Raw genomic sequence first — 12,910 nt, 5'->3', positions numbered from 1 at the left:
AGGGTATGTTCTCCCCCTCATCAGCCATGCATTGAGGTGCTGCGGTGCCACCTGCCTCAATGTTTGGCTCCTCAACTTTTTCATCAACATCTTCATCCTCCGCAGCAGCTTCGATGTTTATCAAAGGGTTCTGGTACACACTGACAAGGAGTACCAGTAGCCATTGCCAATGACTTGCATTTTGCAGATAACTTAAACCAGTCATCGTTGCTTGCAAGTGGCATCAGCTCCCAGATCAAAGCGTGAGTGGTACGATTTATGACGCACTGAACACTCACAGTGTGTGTCTCCTAATTAATCCTTAATCTGCTTGTTAACCAGTTGGTGCGGTCTGGTAATTTCTCTGACCGCACAGTTGAATTCACTTAAATCTACCCCATTCGGCCATAAATCATATTTCCTTCTCCGTAATATATACTAAAAGTACCCTTCCTGGAAGATATATCTGTCAATTATTAATAAACTAGTTATACTACATATTAATACACAACGACCCTAAGTTTCAACGATTCCCAGATTATATTTTCCAGATTCTAAATTATTTAGAATATAAATTATACTAAAAACAATTGAAAATACTAAAAACTATTCAAAATATAACTAACCTAAGAAATATTTCCTAGATTATAGTTATTTTCAAGTAATTATACGACTAGAACGAGAATATACCTCCAAACCGATGTGTGAACAGGGCTTTGCCGCTTCCTCTCCTCTCTTCCTCTCCTCCCTTTCTTTTTTCCTAATTTTTGCTGAATAAAATGAGAATTTGGGGGGCAGATGGGGGCTTATATAGGGGCTGGGGAACCTCCCGCCCGCCCAACGGGCGGGATGCCCCTCCACACTGTAGGGGCCCCGCACCTCCCGCCTGTTGGGCGGGCGGGATGCCCCCGCGGTCGCGTTAGGGGCCTCTTCACAAATAAAAAAAGTTTTTTATTCCCGAAGAGACTCTCGGGAGGGGTCTAGAAAAAGATTTGGCACCCCCCATGCCTCCCACCCGTTGGTCGGGTGGGAGGTACCCCTTTTTGGAAATTTTCCAAATTGGCACCCCTTTATCGAATTTAATTTTTTAACCCTTTTTTTTAAAAAAATTCGCGCGGGAAAGGATGGCTGGTGCTGGGCATCATCGCCTATTGGCTGCAAAAGGTGGATGGGGGCCCAGGAGTCCGGAGCCAGGGGCCGGAATGGAAAGGACCAAGCCTGGACAAGCTCAGTCCACGGATTGTACCCCTGGGTCCACTGCGTAGCAGGAGCTGAGGGCACAGCTGAGGCGCGCTGGTGCCGCCACCAGGGGTGCTACCGTCAGATCCGCTGGAGCAGCCGCCGATGGAGGAGTCAGGACTGCGGCCGTGACGCTTGTTCTTCGGCTTGTTGCGCGAGTTGGAGCCCGAGTCGTTGGCGCCGGCTTGGCCGGAGGAACCACTGGATCCACCATGGCCGGTGAGGTAGGCCTGGCCGGCTTCCATCTTGGCATCGTGCTGTAGCTGGATCTCCTCGAGAAGCATGTACGACCGCGCACTCATGAAAGTATGTGGCGGGAATTTGGATGTGATTACCGGCTTGACATGGCGATACTTCAGGTTGAGGCCGTGGAGGAGATTCAACACCTGAGAGGGCTCAGACATCGGTTGGCTGATGTCGCGCAGGTTGTCGGCGAGTTGCTTTAGATGGGAGCAGTACTCAGTCATGGTGAGATCACCCTGCTGAAGAGTACGAAACTGGGCCTCCAGGTAGACAGCACGTTGGAGTTCGTTGTCACGGAAGAGGCCTTCGGCGGAGGCGCGAGGCTTGTAGACGATGTCGAAGACCGCCTTGCTGAGTGTGGTGTAGATCCAATTGGTGACGCAGAAATCGGTCTGGCACCAGTCGATGTTGCGCTACGCCATGGGTGGAGGCGCGGTGACATGCGCCTCGAGACCGAACTTGCCGAGGACAGAGTCGAAGAAGCAGTGCCGTTAGCTGTAGTTGGAGTCGGCGAGATCGAGAAGGATGGGGACGTACGAGTGGATGTTCACCTGCTGCACAACAGCGGTGGGAGCAGGCTGGAGAGCGACAGCGCTGGAGTTAGATGTCGAAGAGGATCCAGCAGAGTGCGAAGGGGAGGCGTCCATGGCAGCATTCGGGGAGAGAGCAGCGGAAGAAGCAGCGGAATTTGTGAATCGAGAGGTAACTGATACCATGTAGAGAGGAATTGGACCAACGACACCTTTTGGTCTTATGAGTACATATTTATACATGAGCATTACATGTGTATGAGCTAACTATATCCTAGTTTACGGAGGCGACGGAGTCGCGGTGTGCGGACGACGTGGGCATTCTGGCGTGGTGCGGACATCGCGTGGAGCGTGGAAAGCAGAGCGTGTGCATCGTGCAGAGCGCGGAGAGCAGGTGCCGTTTGCTGGCATCGCGAGTCATGGAGCTGAGCACAGATGCATCATTAACAGTGGTGGAGGAGCCGAGGAGATGGAGGTGCGCCGCGCTGCCGCCCCTGCTTTCGCCCGCAGCTCGACGACGATGCCCGGGGCTCACCGCCCGGCCGGGGCGTTCTGCTCTGACACGCGCCACTGGAAGGGCTAGGCCGCCACTGTCCCTGATCTTCTCCTCCAGCACGCACTCCTTTCTTGACTGCTTCTGCTCCACCAATCGACTCCACCTAGCAAACAAGCAAGCATATGAATATGCCTTCTCTCTAGAAATTGTTCTTCCCTTGGCGAAGTGCAAATCGCTAGCACCATCTCCCTCTCTCTGTTCTTTCTTCCACATCGGTACCAGCAAGCTCTCCCCTTCCTACAAGCTGCATTAGCAGCAGATCAAGCATCTTCTCCTCCCTTTTGTTGACGCAAATTCGGGTCCAACACACGAGAGCCCTAGCGTGTGCAGTGAGCAGGGGCACACGTTGCAGCACCGCCGCTCAGATCCGGTCAGACCGGTTTTGGGAGGCCGGCCAGACCGGTTTCACTGGGAGGCCGGCGAGGATGCGACGAACACTCACCCGGGAGGGACCCGTCAGGGCAAGTGCACGTAGGGTTGTCCTAGGGTCGGTAGGCCACCTAGAACGCATTCAAACACCGTCGAGACGCAGGAAGAACAGCAGATTGGGGTTGGAAAAGCTAGGGTTTGGAGAAAACAAAAGTAAAGAAAAAAGATAAAGATTGTATTTTTGATCAATTGGATACCCTCAATCGGCCATGACCCTTTATATTTATATGGAGGGATGGTCTTACCCCATTAGGAGTCGAATCTTCTACAAATCCTGTGCCAAAATACAACTCCTAACTCAGATTGTACAGCCTGGACCGGTCTGACCGCCCTACTCAACTGGTCTGACCGGTCTAATTCGGGTCAAATCTTCCCAAAGTCATAACTCAGTCTTCCGAACTCCAAATCGGATGTTCTATATATGCATTTTGATTGCCTGGATGATATCTATGCAACGGTGAAGTCAAATTTGCATTTTGGCAAAGTCTCCCAGACCGGTCTGACCAGCCCATGCATACCGGTTAGGCCGGTACACCCAGTAGTGTCAATTTTGATCGTCAACATATGCCCCCATGTTTTTTTTAAAGCTTGCATGCCAAAAAATAATCTTCTTGACCAAAATTGTCTAATGATGATGACGAACAATACATCGGCCATATATTACTTCTAAGGACAGTAAATGTTATCGGCCATAAATCTTGTTCCAACTCAAGATGACGATGAAACAACTTGCTTTGGCCTCCATACCTGCTTAGTAGTCGCTGACTGTTGTTCCACTGATTCTTGTTTGCACATTCATTGTAGTCTTCTCTTTTAGGGTGTGAGACAAGCCTGAGGGACACGACCTCGGCTACAGATACACTAAATCTTGCTTCATGTTTTTCTCACCATCTTTGCTGTCAACAAAGCCTCCTTTGACCAGATTATTGTTAGCAACAATCGGTCCTTGCGATGCTCCATAATTTGGATATGTAGAAGGATATGGAATGATATATGGTTGCATATGCATTCTGCTATAATCCAAAGATGAATAATAGAAAGGATATGACCAAAATCATGGAGTAACCAATCCAAATAATGAGCACGGTGCAGCAGCACAATTACCATGATGTAGGCAAAAATCCGGTTGCTCTTGAGATTTGGGTGATGATTTTGTGCTTCTAACTTTACTTGGCCAACTCTTCCGCTTCTGAGTAGCTACCTTCTTCTTATATTTGGCTAGGATTTCATCAAAGCTCGGCCTCTCCTTCTTCTTAATTTTGGGGCTGCTCCCAAAACTTCCAGATGGACCGATCGGACTGGTTTCATGACCGGTCAGACCGGTCTTTGCAGATCCAGCGGTTCTCTTCTTATCTTGTTACTCGAGCATTGAATTCTTCAATGAAATTTTAGGGATCTTCTTCAGTGAAACTTTCTTACCTTGTTTCAAAGGCTCGGATCTTTTTTCACTAATGATTACATTTTTTCCTTTTATCGATTCGGCTTGATTCGGCCGAATTAATAGTTAGGGATTTTGTAATTTAATGGTATGGACTGGGAAGGGGTTCTGATCAACTTGCATATGAGGAAGAACTAATCAACCTTCATTAATGGCCGATTGAACTTGTCTACGAAACACATTGCAACCATTGGTTGCATGACAGAATAAATTATACCATTTGCAGTAAGCACGCTGCTTCAACTCATCGAGCGGCGGTATAGCGTGAGACAATCTGATATTCCTATTCTTTAGCAATTCAGAGAAGCCCAGCTCAATTTCTAAGAAACCTACTCGTCCCCTGCCGGCGGGAAGTGCTCCTTGGCTGGTGAGGATTGGGAGCTGGCTGGTGTTCCTTTGCGCAGGCATTCGGCACCGGTCATCTTGGCATCACCAGATCCACTTCAAGGTCTGAGGAAGGAAGACAATGGCTCGCGCTTTTGGGTGTTGCAAGACGGCGAGATCTTGGAGGTCGAGGGGGATAATGCTTCGTCGTCTCCATCTGGTGAGTCAATCTCTGGTTCTGAGTTCTTGCATGAGGCCTTGCTTGCCGGTTTTTCTGTGGACGAGGTTTGTCGGGCGGAGTCGTTGGCTAGTGATGTCTCTCCACTAATTTTGCGTCTGTTAGTATTGGTGCAGGTCAGGTGGCGCATCCAAGGTTGCTCCCGCAACGGATTGTGGATGCAGTAGCAGATCGACGTTCTCCGGCAGGGAAACCATGGAGGTGGCTGTAACATCCTGGATTTTTTTTCCAGAATGTTATAAATGTACAAAATTATGAGTTTTCAAAAACTTTTCGTGTATGTGCTTTAGCTAGATCCAAATATAAGCATAAGTTCTCTCTATCTCGAAATCTTAGTAGATTAACTTGTCATTTTAAATTAAGGACCAATAAGATGTTAGTGTGAATAATTGGATTCATTTGGACTTAATTGCAATTTATCTTGTTTGAAATTGTTGATTGGATTTTATTTGAATGGTTTCCAATTTGTTTAATTCAATTGAGTGGAATTTGATTTTGAATGGGCTATTCAAATTCAAATTTAAAAACTAATCATATAAACACCTCGTGGGCCAACAGCCCAAGCCAGCCCAGCTTCTTTCTCCCTCTTTCCCTCGAAGCGTAGCACAGCCCACGCGGCCCACGGCCACCACGGCCTAGCCCAGCCGGCCTCACCGGCCCGCTTGTCAACTTTCCCTTCTTCATCCCGCAGCTCCCCCGGCTCCGCTCGCTCCGCCCCGCGACAAGGCAGTCCAACCGCCGCTTCCTTTCGCCTACGCCTCTACCTCGCCTGCGTCATCGCCACGGCCCTGCTCGCCTGCGTCACCGCGGCTCGCCTGTCCCCACTCCGCAACATGGGAAAGAAACCGCCGCGCCTCCCGTGTTGGCCACCGAGCCGCGCCACATCGCCGCGATGCCGCAACGCGTCCCGGCACGGACGCCGAAACCCCCCGACCACAGCCACACCCGAGCCTTAACGCCGTGTATAAGAAGCCCCAGCCACAGCCGTGAAACCCTAACCGCCTCCGTTGTTTTTCCCCTTCCACCGTCGCCACACTAGAAGAGGAGAAGAGGGAGGAAGAGGAGAAGAAGGAGCAGCGTGAGGAGGAGGACGACACCGCCGCGCCAGAGCACCTTCACCAGGCCTGCGCCTGTACGGCTACACTGATGTAGCCGCATGCCCTGCACGGCTTCGAACTGCTTGCGCTAACCCGCCACCGTGTCAGGCCCCTCGCCAGCAAGCCCCACCGATGAGCGTCGCCGCTGCTCCCGTCTCCCTTGTGCTGCCCGCGATGCTGATGATCCCTCCGTAGCCAGCTCTAGGTTCCCCCTTTCCCCTTCCGGCCTTCATGCTGCTCTTGTGTAGGAGCCCGTGGCGCTGCTCGTCGAGCCCGCAACCGCCGTCACCCTTCGCCACCATGTCATGCCGCAGGCCTGGAATGCCGATGCCCTGCGCACGGCATGGCCACACCGCGGCCTTGGGAAGCCAGGACCCACGCACGTGCGTGCGCACCCGTGCCGCGAGGCCCAGCCATGCCCCCGCCTCGCCGCGCCGCCACTAGGCCACGTCCACACCGTGCCATGCCACAGCTGCGCCATGACTCCATTGTGCGCGGTCACCCCCAGCACGGCCGCGACGTCGCGTTCGCGTCGTGGCCAGGCCCTTTCGGGCAATTCCTCGAGCACACTCTGGACGCACGCCACACGCACACGAGCTAACACACACACAAGACCACCCTGGGCTAAGCCGCACCGGATCTAGCAGCCACACCAGATCCGGTGAGAGACCGACACGCGGGCCCCACCTGTCGGGGGGAAGCGTGGGGCGCTGCCCCCTAGGCCCGCTCTGTCACAGAAAGAGAGAGAGGGGAGATGGACCCTATGCCGGCCTGCTAAGCCGAGCCGGCCTGCACGCCTAGCCAGTCCAAAAACTCGAGCCAGCCTGCTGAGGCGCAGGCCGAGCTGGCCCATTTGAGCCAAGCCCGGTCGGATTGGGCCTTGAGCCGGCCCAATCGTTTTAGGCCCAAGGCATGAGCCAAGCTCTTTTCCGTTTTCCTTTACCCAACCTGTCCGAGGGCCCCACCTTTCAGCCTCGGGTTGAGACTGACCAGTGGGTCCCACTGACCCGTTGATCCGTTGACTGTTGACTAGTCAACGCTGATGTCAGCAAGGCCCACTGCTGATGTCAGTATACCCCCCGGTGATGTCATGCTGATATCAGCATGCCACGTGGCATGCTCTGGTACTACCACGTGTCACTGCTGAGTGATTTTCTTTTCCGAAATTCATTTATTAATTTTAGAAATAGGTTTTTTCTTAGAAAATTCATAATAAATTGACCGGACCCCTGAAAATTATGAAACAAGTTCCATAATTCCTCTAAAATTATGAACTACGTGTTAGAGTAGGTTTTGCGGTGATTTGGATCTTAATTGGCGAGATTTGTGCATTTTTGCACTTTGGTCCTTACTCTTACTCGTATTTACAAATAGGACCCGACTACGAGGAGTTGACCGACGGCCAATGTGGTAGAACCAACCTGAATTATACCGGCTCAAGTACGCGAGTCCACTCCAGAGGGCTCCAACGTGCTTCAAACGGTATAATCCCTTGGCCTGTCGGGTAACGTCCCGATAAACCACCGATACACAGGATCAAATAAGGTTACCTCACACGAAGGTGAGTCCAGAGATACAATCACCATCACAATTTACATAATAGGGAATTACATTACAAGAGTTTATAAAAGTAGTACAAAGTTTCAAACCTAGAGAAAATAATACAAACCGTTTAAGCTATGATCTTTAGCAGCGGAAAACATACGCGATGATCTACAGCACGTCGACAAGATGGATGTCATGCTAAGCCCAGGCACGACATCACCCGGTATCACCAATGTTGGTCGGGGACGGATCCCATTCCACGGACCAACCTTCTGGAAGAGCACAGGGCCATGACAGGGAAGGAGTAGGGTCTTCAAAGGCTTTACCTGAAAAATATAAAACTAGCAAGGCTGAGTATACTAATACTCAGCAAGGTTTACCCGGTTATGGTATACTTAGCCATATAACTAGACTTATGAAGGCTTATAATGGTTCTGGATTTAGTTTCAGCTGAAAAGCAACTAAGAGTGGATCCTTAATTTCAACTTTTAGGTTTCAGATTCTAAGTGATTATTCATTCTATATGAGCACCTATAGCTATTCAATCATGGTAGAATCTTTTGTTAAACATCATCTTTGATAATTATATGATTGCTCTTATTACTCAATGTGGAAAAGGGGGTAAGCAGTCTCATGCATCGTGAGAGGCGGACGATTCCTGAATCGAGATTCAACCGTGCAAGGTAAACCTAACTCACACGCTTGGAACACCATAGGGTCGTTCTGAAGTAACTGTTTGCCTTTCATTCCGACTCGTGGACAGGTCCACCACAAGCGACCGCAGGACCATACGCACTTCCAAAGTGCAGGACGTACGTCTGTAGCGCGACTACAAAACCCGTACTCCTGGTTGCCCTTGCAACACGTATTCCCACATGTCGAACATAAGTAACCAGAAGAAGCAAGACAAGTGGTGGGAGGTATGTCCACTCCTCGGGCCGATTGGTTACTAGGCTTACCGCTTACCATATTTCACGGCATGTGGTTAGTACTTTCAAACACTTAACCCGCACTTCCACACGCTGCGACCTTAACAGATTCAACAACACAGACGGGGTATCACCTCAACCATGATACCTCACAAAACTCCCGTCCGTCATCCTTATAGTGATAACAGGAATGTAAACATTACAACTCCTATATCGCGCGAGTGACAGGAAATCACCCGACTTCTACCGGCCCTATTAGCATAGCAGCTAGTCGGACTCAAGTACTAGTATCCATCACATTGGTTCCTAGGAGAATGCAACTAGGGTTTCAAGCAATTCCTAAGAACTTAATGCATAGAATATGTAAATAAATATAGATTGCAATGTAATTAAAATAGTGGGTTATGTCCGGGGCTTGCCTTCGCTGGTGGGGCTGGAGTTAGTCAAGTTAATATCTTCCGAACCTTGGTTCGGGGCTTCAGAGAATTCCGTGACAAAGTTCCCGGGGTCTTCAGAATAATCTCCTTCTTGTCCCGGAACCAGCTGATAATCTCCGTCAGCGAGAGTGGTCGAGTCTATATGAAATGCAGAGTTTACAAGTTATGGAATGCATATACTTTTATGTTAATTCACAATAAAGTTGCAATCCAATTAACAGAATATTACATTACAACAAATAACCTGACTATCCTGCACTGGGCAGTCATTTATTGGGTATCAACCAAATTGACTAGTTACGTTAAGCAACAGGGTGGGTTACCCTAAATATCTGTACTAACTTCATTAGGTAGCATGTTTGGTTATCTAATTGGTTGGTGTATAGGTCTTGGCCTTAACCGATGAGGATGCATCAGGTTTAGCTGACTGATGTGCTTTGGTCGTGCCTAACAGAGGCGTGTCTACAGTGCGATCTTACTGATCCAAGGTTGTGTACTTTGGTCTGGATAGTCGATTGACAGGTGCACTGGTTTTCTAATTGATCGATGAAAACATCGATCACTTTAGCAGAGGTATGTTTCCTAAAATGGCTGTGTCCTAACTAATCTGTGTGAGCATCGGCGTACTTAACTGATCGCGTGCGAATGAGCATAGCTGATCCATGCTTTAGCAAAACTAGTCGATTGGTGATTTGATCTTCTAGCCGATTTAGTGTATCGGCACATTCGCCGATTTATACATCGGGTAGAATTAGTCGAGTGATGTATCGGCATAGCTAGTTAACTAATGCGAGTAACTAGCCAATGGTGTATTGATAGACTAGTCGAACTATGTATCCGTACGGTTTGTGTCTCAGCGTATTCAGCCGATTGGTGGATCAGCTGTGTAGCCGGTTTTCATCCTTAATGTTCTCCTATATCTACTGGGGCATATCAGCTGTGTAGCTGATTGTCCTACTCTGCACTGGCTGTGCCTAACTAAGATGTGCTTAAGTATTATCTTAGGTAACTAGATGTGGTTGTGTTGGTTTGATTACGCCAGTACAACAATCAATTGACATACAGCCGATGGGGTTATCTAGGTTAGACCTATTTCAAGAATTAAGTGTAACAAAATACTAATATTAAACTAGGTTGGTGAGACCATAAGTGCAGAGTTAGAGTAAAGAGGATGTGGTTGATAGATTTGTGCCGATGGCGATATGTTCTATAGAGGTGCAGCCGATTGAAGTGTGTTTGAGGGTATGTGACCGATAAGCATATAGCCGATCTCTCAGCCGATAAATCGGCTGATAACAGTGTGTGGATAAGGATGGGAAAACTAAGGATTGACCGGCTATATTTGACCGCTATGGGAAACAACTGGAATCGGCTTAGATCAGTGGATAACAGAAATCTAAGATCGTGTGTGTATTAGTGAACTAGTCAAGAGTGTGAACATCGGCCTAGCTAATATGTGCGCATGCGTTAGATTTGTGAATCGGCACAAGTAGCCGATTCCCTATGCTGTACTGGCTGTGCTTAGCTGATAATTACGTTCTCTATTGGATGTGCCTATCCGATTCTTGACGAGAGTATTAACCGGAGTAATCAGTGTTTAAGTGGTTCGATGATATCAGCAAACAACCGATTGACGCATAGCCAGCGTGGTTGTCCAGATCGGACCAGGTCGGTCAGGGCACTAACATCGGATCGGACCGATAGGGTGGTTAACATCGGCCGAGGGGCTTTTGCCGGTAAGGAAGAAGTCAAAAGGCTCATGGCCAATAGGGTCATGCCTATCGAAAATCGGCTGAACTAGTAGCCGATTGCTAAGCCTAGTTACAAAGGTGTATCAACTAAGTAGTCGATACACGAGGTAGACTAGGACCTTTACATAGGAAGGGGCTCTAACAAGATTGTAATCAAGACCAGAGCAAAGGTATGAGCATCCATATGAATAAAGGTTAACCAAACATCACATATCTCTATTAAAAATATGAGTTAACACTACCAAACTTATTAACAATGCAACACATGATACACTATACTAGCACAATAGACAAGCGGATTTGTACAAACATGGACCAAAAACTGATATTAATTCAACAAACATGGTTTTTAACTTTTTAGAAAGCTTAGTAAATGATCTATAACTTTCTTATATAATTTTATTATCATTTTAGGTGATTCAAAAGTTAACCAGAGTGAACCACATAAAGAATATTTTTATCCAGAATTGGACAGATTCTGACCTACACTTTAAACAGCTATATCTAGAGCTACAAATCATTAAAAGAGGTGTTCTCTTACATTTTAGAAAGCTTAAGAAACATAATACAACTCAGTAGTTGTTACTAAGCAATGATTCAAAGTTTAATTGAGCCAAACAACACAAAGGCACTTAAATTCCATATCACATCATACTTAATCTATAAGGATTGCATACCAAAAATCAAAATCAACAAAGTTAACATGTAGAAGCTATGGATTTTACACTCTCTTATCTTTAGGTTTAACATAGATTCAAAACTATTTGATTTCATATCAAACTCATTTAATAGAAGTTGTAGAGCTCAAACTCTAGTTTCTAACAAAACTGGTTTTGCAATTTTTGGAACTTCCTACTATTTTCTATTGATTTTACAAGTTAGCAGCATCACTTCACATGAAATAACGAGCACTCTTACACAGGGGTCCTCAAACAACACTGTCCCATGAGTCTAGACTTCGCAGAAAACCCCCTGAGCTTGCTCTAATTGTCGCATGAAGTCCATCACCTGCAAACAGAACAGAGGAGGCGCTTGGGGGTCGGTTCCATGGGGAAAGAAGAGAATCTCGTACAGGGGAAAGAGCTCAGGGAGGCGCCTCACCAGATGGTCGCCGGGGGGGGGGGGGGTCGAGCAGCACTCCAGGAGCCCATTTTTGGGGTTCGGAGGGTGAGGAGGAGGGCCAACCGGAAGTTCATGGCGGTGGGGGCGGAGCTCAGGGTGCGGGCTGCTCCGGCCGGGGAGGGCAGGGGCGGGGGTGCAGCGCCAATCTGGGGGAGAACAGGGGTAGTACCACGCCAGTCTGGGGAAGAGCAGGGCGGCAGCATGGATCCAGAGGCGATGATTGAGGCGGCCGGAATCAGAGGGGCGGAGGGAAAGGAGGAGAGCAGCGGGTGCAGTGAGGCGACGGGGATAGGGACGGAGAGCGGCTTGAGCCGTCCGTAGAGGTGAAGGAAGGTGGCGTGGAGGCAAGCGGTAGCGGAGGCAGTGAGAAGGAGGTGCAGCAGCGACGGGGACGCGACGAGGTGTGGCAGCACGGCGAGCGGGCAGAGGGCCCGGTGTCGTGCACGGGGTGAAGGCGAGCCCGTGGCGCGTGAAACGTGCGAGGACGGAGCTGGTGAGCCGGCACGGGTGGCGCAGGCGCGCGGCGAGGTCAAGCGCGAGGTCGACCGGGCACGGGAAGAGCTCGCGTGCCCGGGAGCAGGCGGAGCAAGGCGTGGAAGAAGAGCAGTGCACGGGGAGAGGATAAGACTACTGTGGAGGAGGTGGAGAGGATTGGATCAGCGTTAGCGTTGGGGCGGCACGTGGAAAATCTTGCAGCAGGAGGTGGGAGGGCGGTCGGCATAGCGGCGGGCTGCAGAGCAGAGAGCAGAGCGGCGCCAGAGGAGGAAGAGAAAGGGGATTTTCCCAGGGACTTGTTTGTAATTTTAGAGAATTGCAGGGACCTCTTGGTAAAGAAGAATTTAACCACTGTTCTAGAGCTGAAACAAAAATGTGGCCAAAATGAAAGTTGTACAACTTTTCAAGTTCCACAACTTTGTTTTAGGGTTTGAACTCCAAAACTCAAAATATGAAGCTTTATTTTAAGACTTGGACTAAATTTGAATTTTATAAAATTTTTGTTCTTGTTAGTATAAATTACATATAACCTTGGGCCTATTTGCAAATTGCTAAGTA

Source organism: Panicum hallii, chromosome 8 (genome assembly GCF_002211085.1).
Source record: "Panicum hallii strain FIL2 chromosome 8, PHallii_v3.1, whole genome shotgun sequence".
Lineage (NCBI taxonomy): Eukaryota > Viridiplantae > Streptophyta > Magnoliopsida > Poales > Poaceae > Panicum > Panicum hallii.
This window is presented reverse-complemented; position numbering follows the sequence as displayed.